Genomic DNA, 10587 nt, shown 5'->3' with positions numbered 1-10587 from the left:
ACTTACGCACAGTACCAGAAAGTCCAAGCCAGCTCACCTGTCTATCAAGAAAAATAGTATGACACACTGTATCATATAAAGCACTCAGGTCTAACAGAACAAGAATATCTCAGGCCCCCGAATCACCTGAGATGACTAGGTCATTGTGGCATGGGGAGCGTGGCCATGTTTTGGTCTGCAGTAGAGGGAGAGATGTAAGGCTTGTCACCTGGCTGACAATTATCTCTAACACTGTCTCTCATTATAGTGATGGCAGAGGGAGACTTAAAAGGCATGCCAGAGCATCAGATGGGAGAGAGTGTCCAGAAAGCACAACAGCCAGAGTGTCTGAGAGTGTGCTACATTTTGACTACCTTTACAATTATAACGATGGTTACCGTCATGTGTATGCATCAAAGTGCAAATTAAAGTACTGACCTTGAACCTGCTTCATTGTCTCCAGACTCCTCCATTGCCCACAAACTCAAATCCTTTTACAGTCCTCACCAGCCATCACTATGAGAGACAGGTGACAAGCCTTACCCCATGCCACAGTCATTCATAATCTTGCTATTGTGCCCTGATCTGAACCCAGATTGAAAAGGTTCTAATAGCTTGTTAAGGGACAGATGACTGCAGTTGTGCCAAGATGACAGTTCAAGGACCTTAGCCAAAATTTGCCTGTTTCTGAGACTCGAGAATCTGTAAGCAATTGTCATTTGAGGGATGCTAGAGAAAGGTTAAAGGTCCCTTCAAGTGTCTATCCAAGTGGAGTGTGCACAGCTATGGGACACAGCTCCAATCAAGAAATAGAGAAAACCAAAAAAAAAACTTGCTTTGGAAAATCCACAAGGAAGGAACACAGGAACAGTTGCACTCTTAAAGACTTAAAACAACTAAACACCAACACTCAAGCAAGGGAATAAACCATCTTAAATACACATAGGTGAATGAGACACAGGTGACAGCAATAATGATAATGACACAGGGAAAAACAAAATAATAGAGACCACTGAGGCCCTCAAGAGGCTAAAACAAAGAATAACAATTCCAAAATCCTGACAGGCTCCACCTCACAATTTACAGGACTTGAAGGATCTTCTGCTAATGTCTTTGTGCCAGATACCACAGGACACCTTCAGGGGTTTTGCAGAGTCATTGTCTTGGCAGGTTGGCGCTGTTTTGGTGGCACGTGAAGGACCAACAGATTATTAGGCAGATGATCATTATGTTGTGGCTCATATATATATATAATATCTCTGATTTTTAATCACAAATTTCATGCTTCTTTGCATGCTGTCTACCAGTCTTTCACATTGCTGTTGTGCAACTTTATGACACTCCTGGCACAATAATCACATTCCAGATGTTTTCAATGGGGTTCAGGTCTGAAGATTGGGCTAGCCATGACAGGGTCTTGATAGGGTAGTCCTCCATCCACACCTTGATTGACCCTGGCTGTGTGGCATGGAGCATTGTCCTGCTGGAAAAAACAATCCTGAGTTGGGTGAAATTTTTAAAGCTGAAGGAAGCAAGTTGTCTAAAAGGATAACCTTTGGTTTGATTCATGCATCCCTTCACAAAGATGAATCTGCACGATTCTAGCCTTGTTGAAGCACCCCCAGATAATTTCCTTACGGTGCATGTGAAAAAAACGTAAATTGCGCAGCCCGGTGTTATTTCCATTTACGATCTGAAAAACAAGTGTCATCATGTTCTGCTGTCGATCATCAATCCCAAGTAAACTTCCTGTCACCTTTGAAGGAACACAATGTGAAGGCTGTACAAAGAAACATTTATCTTTAACAATGCTATCAAAGTGAATAGCAGGCACTACAACATTTTGAGTTGAATGGATCACATGACTGCATCACATGAGAACAAATACGTCCTCAGTTTCGAATATCAGCATTTTCTCCATCCACACTACAGCGTGAAGATGGCATTTTCAAATGTATTCACTTGACAGTTTTCAATGGGCAAAAATGAAGTATCAGCGTGAACAGAAGGCCAAAGCGTAGAGAATGAAAACATATTAGTGTGAATGTGGTCTCAGAGTGGCAAGATTTGTAAAAAATAATGAGTTGGAACCAGTGGTACAGAAATTATACAATTCATATTACATTTCTCATTTTATCTAGTGTATCTGAAGACCCCCACACAGCAACAATAAAATCAGCACAGAAACTCTTCACTCCTGTACACGATACAGTGCTGCTCACAAACCCTCTTTGCCTTCTCCCTTTTAAAAATGCGTTGGTATGAAATTCATCAATTTCTTTACATCAACATAAATTAAACATCATTTACAAGATTTAGTGCATATAAACATTTATTCACATCAGATATTAGAGCAGATTCAAAAAAGGTTTAGAACAATAATGTTTACAAAGTACACAGAATTATTTTGTCACATCAAGAAAATGTATCTGCACTTCGTTCAGTCAGTAGAGACTAGGGATGGGCATTTTGTCTACTGGAGTACTCGGACTAATTGATCTGATAATCAATGTACCTCTCACAATCACAACGCAATCAATCTCAACATGAAAAATAAACACGTTTGTGTTACGTTGTCACGTAACCGTCACTGGATTTCGAATTAAGTGAAAAGTCACATCATATGTGATCACTTGTTTTCATGATTGATCATTGCTGCCACGCCTGATTACTCAAGCACTCGTGCCCATCCCCAGTAGAGACTGGTCAGCAGTAGGCACCAAATACATCGTTTTCTTCCCATATACATGTACACACTGTCAAAATTATTTAAACACAAAAAATATCAATAAATAAAACTGTAGATGACAATCCTCTGCCTCAGGATGTCAGTAAGTGCAGTCTACAGGGTTTGAATCTAACTATGAAAAACAAATTACAAATGTAATTTCTATCTGGACAAATGCAGAACTGTACCCCTGATGCTCTCATTCTAGAAAATGACTCTGTGACAGTAAGCCTTATCATAAAAATAATATTGGACTAAGCTTCAATTGTTTTGGTATAAGTGCTGTTCTTGTCACACACTTTAGACATGTGTGAATGTCTAAAGAAAAACAACGTAACAATTGATTTCCCCTGTGACTAGGGATGTAACGATATCAAAATCTCACGGAACGATACAATTTCGATATTGACCTCACGGTACGATATTTATTGTGATATTGTGGAAAAGCTCACGGTATTGTTAAATAGCTCACGATAGTGTTTGTGATGATAATAGTGAAAAAATACTGACATTTATTCTGCTTTTGCCAGTCAACAGGCAATTTATTGTTGTATTTATGGATCATGACAACATAAAACGCTGATCACATAGTGCTTTTAAAGTGCAAGTTGTAGTCAGGAACATCAATATTCTGTATAGTAATATTTGGTTGCATAACTGATTCTTCTGTGCAATGTTCAAGTTAAGAAGCAACTAGAACAATTGTAAACAATAGGGAATTCCCTTTAAGTGCAAACAAAGATCAAGTTAAGTCAGGTTTATGCGCAAGGCAAATAAAAGCAGCCTTTTAAAACTGGTATTTAGGAACATAACTTAAACTTAAATAAAATAGTCAGTCAAAAAGCCTTTTAAAAAAAACACTGACCTATCATTTAGCTTATGTTCACGTTTTTCATCAGAAAGATCAAAATATCTACATTGCATGGGAGAAGAAAAAAAAAACATTAAAAAAAAATCCTTAAACAGTCTGGCAAAAAGCCTTCTGAAAAACACTGAACTATCCTTTAGCTAATGTTCAAGGGTTTTTTGACCGGACAGGACTTGATTTGTGAGAGAATCTGCAAACTTTTCGGGATGATGGGTCGTCAGATGACTTCGCATGTTGCTTGTGTTTCCCGTGTTGTATCGCAGTTTACTGTGGCAGCGCTTGCACATAGTCCATTGTCTGTCCACCACCTTCTCTCCTTTTGCGTTTTTTGACACGGCGAAACCAAAATGTTTCCAGACATCTGATTTAAAAGCTGCAGGGGCTGGCACAATCTCAACTTCGGGGTTGTTGTTTTCATCCTTACAAGTATTGCTGTCGGCCATGCTGGCTTGCTGTGAGCTTGTGTGGACAGCGTGCAGCGTGCAATCCTATTGGCTTAACAACGGTTGTTGTGACGACGCAGCGCAAAGGATCATGGTCTATGTAGTTAACAATGATTTGTTCCGCGGGACTGTGTTTAATCCTCTTGCTTTTTGACGGACACCTGTCCTTTTAATATTGTAACCCAACCACGACGATATCGAGACACGTTTCCCACCGCGATAGCGCGATATCGTCAATATCGTTACATCCCTACCTGTGACGTGGCCACAATGTCACCAGCGTGTTTAGATGAGAGGCAGTCTGATGTTTAAACCATACAGGCTTAAAATACAATAATAGAGTATAAAAATCACAACAGAAATAATAAACATCTCGTAATAAATCAAATTACAGAATGAGAATAAACAAAACGTCTAAACTAACGATGTCCACTGATTCTATACTTTAGCCCTACAAAGTGAAGCATGACACATGTAGCATAGTTAACTAAAGGTGTGCAAGGAGAGTCATACATGGGCTCAGCTATCTAAAACTAAAGCAAGAGAAGAAACCCCAAAAAGCATTGAAAACATGTGTCCCCAACATCATTTAACTGGACATATATTTACATATATAACGTTTGCAGTAATTTAGTTATATTGAAAATTTCCAATTGTGCAGTTCTTTTAGTAGCAATTCTTTATTTTGGTGCTTTTTCGCTAATCGGAGCACAGACACGTTAATTCAAAATCAACAGAAGGAAGAATGCGATCAGGTCAAATATTTTGCTCTCATATCACACTCATTTCACACATCTCAAATATCGCTTTTGAACTACATGTGAAGTACATTTAAAGCTTGGGTACAAATGTCTGCTGTGAGCATTTCAACCCATTCCTGCACATTTGTGTGTGAAGTTGAGAACCTAAGAGAAACTGATGTGTGATATGTAGAGCACGTTTAGGTTGATCTTTAATCTGGGGTGTGATCAGACCTTTGACAACAGGCCTGACTCTGGAGCGCTGGCTTTAATGATGTTCTGAATCTCTTTGAACTTCAGATGTTCTTTATCAGACACTGCAGAAGAACCGATTCACTGGTGGTGATGATGATTCCGGTGCGAGCCAGATGCTGAAGACCACAAGAAAAGCACAATAAACGTATGCAATATTATCTGCCCATCGAAGCTCTATTTTTAAAACTGCCCTTTTCACTTTTTGTTGCTTTGCACAGAATAATACTGATATTAGGGGCTCCAAATATTCATAGTTGGCATTCGCAACTCATTTAACTTCCAGAATATTATGCATGATGCAAAATATAGGGCGGAACTTGATTTGATCCATCAGGAATGGATTGGCTGGTTTAAAGTGGCCGTATCTATTAATGGAGAATGGAGTGAGATCTGAATGTGAGCTTGCAGTAGATTGTGAAAGAACACCAGCACACACTTTTCTAGAATCATTTGCTGTTTTAAAACTATAAACAGAATGAAATGACTCTATTGGTGAGACTTTAGAAAGCCTGCATTACCTTCAACAGTAGCCTAAAACTATTTCTAAATAGCAAAATCGGTTGATTTAACCAATAGCCCGCATTACCTAGGTGACTGTTTCACTACACTTTTTGAATGTCTCCTTTATCTAACACATCTGATTTGACTGATTAGCTAATTAGTAGAGGCTCCATGATCTGAGTCAAATAAGGGAAACATCCAACATGTGTTGTGTTAGTGGTACTACAGGAAATGATTGAGAAACACACACCAAGGTGTCATCATCTGAAAAGTCTTTTCAGAGGTGGAGTTATTACATTTTCATCACATAAAGAAGAATGTGCATTTTGATACAGTGCATTAATTATAGAAACCGTGTGCAAAGATCATTGTGAATAATAAAGAATTCACTCATGCTGTATTTTTAGAAATATATGTAATTGTTACTTTAATTCACCAAAGTGGCATTCAACTGATCACAAAGTATAGTCAGAACATTACTGATGTAAAAAACACCATCACTATTTGAAAAGTCATTTTTGATCAAATCTAGACAGCCGCATCACTGCAACACCTTATCCTTGAGTGATCATGCTAAACTGATCATTTGATACTAGAAAATCACTTGCCATTATATCAAACACAGTTGAAAGCTATTTGGTTTGTTAAATGAAGTTTAACATTGTCTTTGTGTTTGTTTTTGAGTTGCCACAGTATGCAATAGACTGGCATATCTTAAGGTCAATATTAGAAAAGAAACAGCTTTCTCTAGAAACTCGTCAGTCAATCATTGTTTTGAGGAATGAAGTCTATACAATGCTTGAAACTGCCAAAAAACTGCAGATTTCACACAAAGCTGAACACTACAGTCTTCAAAGACAAAGGACAACTGTCTCTAACAAGGACAGAAAGAGATGTGGAAGACCAGATGTACAACTAAACAAGAGGATGAGTACATCAAGAGTCTCTAGTTTGAGAAATAGACACCTCACATGTCCTCAGCTGACAGCTTCATTGAATTCTACCCGCTAAACACCAGTTTCATGTACAACAGTAAAGAGAAGATCAGGGGTGCAGGCCTTATGAGAAGAAACAGAAAAACAAAAAGAAAAGGTTTGGGTGGGCAAAGAAACACAGACATTGGACAACAGATAATTGGAAAAGAGTGTTATGGATCTGAACCCCATTGAGCTTTTGTGGGATCAGCTAGACTGTAAGGTGTGTGAGAAGAGCCCGACAAGAGAGACACATATATGATAAGTCCTACAGGAAGTGTGGGGTGAAATGTCAAGTGCTACAGGAAGTGTGGGGTGAAAGGTCATCTGAGTATCTGGACAAACTGACCGCTAGAACAAGGATCTGCAAAGCTGTTATTGCTGCAAATGGAGGATTTTTTGATGAGAACTCTTTGAAGTAGTTTAAGAAGTTCTGAACACTTTATTCAAATTATAATAGTAATTATTCACATTATTAATGTCCTGACTATATATTGTGATCTGTTGAATACCACTTTGGTGAATAAAAGTACCAATTTCTTTCCATAAAGAGCAAAATCTGTACATTATTCCAAACTTTTGGTGTCACAAATACGTTCAGTATTTTAGAATAGAATAGAATAGAATACTTTATTGTCATTGTCACATGTACAACGAAAAATGTTTTTAAAGTGCTGACCAGCCAGTGCATCATTCCTAATATAATTTTTAAAAAACAGTAAATAAATAGTATCTATAAGAAGAATAAAGCAGCCTGAACAGGCATTCATATACACATACACAGTCATACTTATTGTACCAGTCCTGCAATCAGTTCAGTTCACTTTAGCAGCGTTAATTACAGTTATTGCAGATGGGTAAAAACTGTTTTTGAGTCTATTAGTTTTTGCCCTGATGGATCTGCACCGTCTGCCTGACGGTAACAGTTTGAACAGGTGGTGGCCTAGGTGAGAGGTGTCATTTAAAATGTTCTGGATTTTTTTAAAGCAGCGGGAACTGTATAGTTCTACCAGTGTGAGGAGAGGGCAGCCAGTGATTTTCTGTGCGGTGTTGATGACCCTCTGGAGCGCTTTCCTGTGAGCCACTGTGCAGCTGGTGTACCATACACACATGCAGTATGTCAGCAAGCTCTCTATGGAGGCTTGATAGAAGGACACCAGCAACCTCTGTGTGATGTTGTTCCTCCTGAGTACTCTCAGGAAATAAAGTCTCTGCTGGGCCTTTTTTATTAGCTCAGAGGTATTCTTGCTCCAGGTTAAACCCTCCTCAATGTGGACTCCCAGGAAGCTGAAATCTGCCACCCGCTCCACACAGTCCCCGTTGATGATAAGTGGTTGAATGATTGTTTTCTTTTTCCTGTAGTCTATAATGAGCTCCTTGGTCTTTGCGGTGTTCAGAAGCAGATTGTTATCGCTGCACCACACTGTCAGCCGCAGCCGCTTCAGTATGTCAGTTAGTTTGCACTTTCCATATTTCTTTTCTACAATTTCTGTTGTGATCATTCAAATACTAGTCAGATATTAATAAATGAAAGAGGTCCCACTGTCTTTTATTTTCATTCCTAAAGTTAACAGAATTTGAATATGGAGTTTGAAAGTGCAGATTCATCTCACCTCTAGTGCAAACATCCTGTCCATCATGCTTCTGGAGGACGTGGCGTCAGCAACAATGTGCACTTCAAACCCTCGTCCTATCGGATCCAGAGCGGTCTGCTGAATGCACACGTGCGTCTACAACATACAAAAACTCAGTCAGCATTCTCTGTGGACAAATATGACATGTCATGACAGAGTTGGTAGATAAAATAATTGAAATAATGTGATCACAGGCATGAGTGGATGGTTATTATGTTCACTGTCATCATCAGATGTCTTGCTTTAAATAGATAAAGTTAAACTGGATTGGTCACCTCATACGTTCAGTTTTCCCGTCATCTGTTGATTGAACGGACCTCGACTCCAAACAGCACAACACTGCGCACTCCTATAATCCCAGCCAGCACCTTCTCCACCTCAGAAAGCACCATTGAGAACTTGGTTTTGGGGAAAACTATTTTAGTGCCGGTCAGGTCAATCTCCTGCACTGTGCTGCCCAGTCATTTAGGGTACTGCTCCGATGCCACCACAGGAATACCCAGAATAAGAGCTCCGTGCAGCTGGACAAACACAACATCTTTATTCCCACAAATCTGAAAATACTTTCTTATCCTAAGTGACTTGGACAGCGCACTGACTATAATCATCAAGGGCACAATGGTGATTGTTTATGGATCAGCACTTCTGGGATTTGTATCAATAACCTTACCAGCCCAGAGATTTAATAGCATTGCAGTCAAAAGAGCTCAACGGATTGTGATGAGGAGGTATTGAAAGAGTGAAAGATGAAGACAAAGACACAAAGAGTGGTCATCAGTATTACCAGCCTCTGTCCCACACTGATAATGTCACCAAAGTATTTGATGGCAGGTCTGAATCTCTCCTGCATGTCACAGCAGAAGAACAATGTGGTGGGTGGTGACAGGTTTCCTAATGTCATGATCTACAACACACACACACACACACACTTTAATCACAGCCATGAAATCAGAAGTATAATGAAAAAATTAATAAAAACAGTAATTGTAATACATCTATGATGCTGACTTGTCAAACCAGGAAAAATCTTCATTTTCATCATGCAAAGTGTAATTTCTATTTGTTTGGTGAAACGTGACATGATTCTGATATTAATATGTGTTGGTAGCCTACTGTTTCCATGTCTCGTTATTGTAAGTGAAAGTAACCGTGAACATTTTCATTTTGATTTGTGTTCACTTTCTCAGTGGACAGAAGTTTTGTAATATGAATATATATATATATGATGATAATAATATTTTGCAGTGAGTTTCACATCACGCATGTTCGTGATTCACTAAAGCACATCTTTCATTTTAAAGTACAACTTTGTTAAGATTGTTCATGGTCAAGCATAATGTTTCTGGAGAACTGAAAGATTCGTTTTAATTTAATTTATAAACACAAACTTTAACACACACTTCCACTAATAGAGATCAAGAATGAAAATAATATCTTACATCCATCTGTACGGGCACTAATCGGAGCCGACATTTCTCCGAGATCGCGAATCCCTTCGGCAAATCAATGTACTGACCCCGTTCCTCGGAAAAATACTGAATCACGAATTTACGGTGGACGTCGATCTGATATCCGTAACTTCTATATAAGAAACTTCTGGATGAGCACTTCATATCCAGAGCTCACGGGCACGGACGAGGGCCGAGAAAACCCGTTGAACGAGAATAACTCAGGGACGTGATTAATGTTACTGTGGGAGTCCGCCATGATGCTTCTGAAATCCATATAATTCATAGTGAAGGACGACTCCATAATGAATCGTTCGAAAGAATCGGTTCACTATATGAATCTCTCTGAACGGAACTCACACAGTCCTTTTTATTATGTATTATTTTTTTTTTATACATGTGTTCGTTAATGATCCGCTGAATTATTCCTGTAAATTAAAGCAGACATTTAAATTCACCAAGATGACATTTGGTTTTTGTGATTGGGTTCGCTTCACAGACACTTGAAATGTAAAACTGTTTACTTGATAACATGTTAGAAGCCCAAAAAAAATCACTATGGCACTGAACGACAACATTTGACCTCCTTTAAACACTTTGAGTGATGACTGGAAAGATTCACTCAAGTGATTCAGTGAAACGAATAGTTCAAAAGAACCAATTCGCTCAAATGAATGATTTGAAATGAAAATACATTTATCGAAGTCGCCCTACATAATATTTAATAACCTTTCTTTTATCACCATAAAAGTATTTTCGATAATAATGACTTAGCCCATTTATTTCTGTAAAATATTTGGCTAAGGCAGTCATTTCTGTAACACTAAATAAATGTGAGCAAAAGCACGTCTGAAATGTGTAATTGAGTTTCCATCTTTCTTACATTAGCTTATAACAGGCTTATTCCAAACACAGAAATGGATTATGCAAAGTTGAATACACATGAACTAAACCTGCATTTAATATGACACAATTACAGTAGGTTAATAAAACTGATATATTTTTCACTTCAATGAG

The 10587-nt window shown here is 38.5% G+C and overlaps 1 pseudogene; it reads right to left on the bottom strand.

Annotated features, from left to right (window-relative positions):
• Positions 1-4986: 4986 nt before the first annotated feature.
• LOC127637039 (isochorismatase domain-containing protein 1-like) lies at positions 4987-9829 on the bottom strand (annotated as a pseudogene).
• Between the last annotated feature and the right edge of the window lie 758 nt (positions 9830-10587).

Source organism: Xyrauchen texanus, chromosome 44 (genome assembly GCF_025860055.1).
Source record: "Xyrauchen texanus isolate HMW12.3.18 chromosome 44, RBS_HiC_50CHRs, whole genome shotgun sequence".
NCBI lineage: Eukaryota > Metazoa > Chordata > Actinopteri > Cypriniformes > Catostomidae > Xyrauchen > Xyrauchen texanus.
The sequence above is the reverse complement of the archived record's forward strand: the minus strand, read 5'-3'. Positions and strand labels throughout refer to the sequence as shown.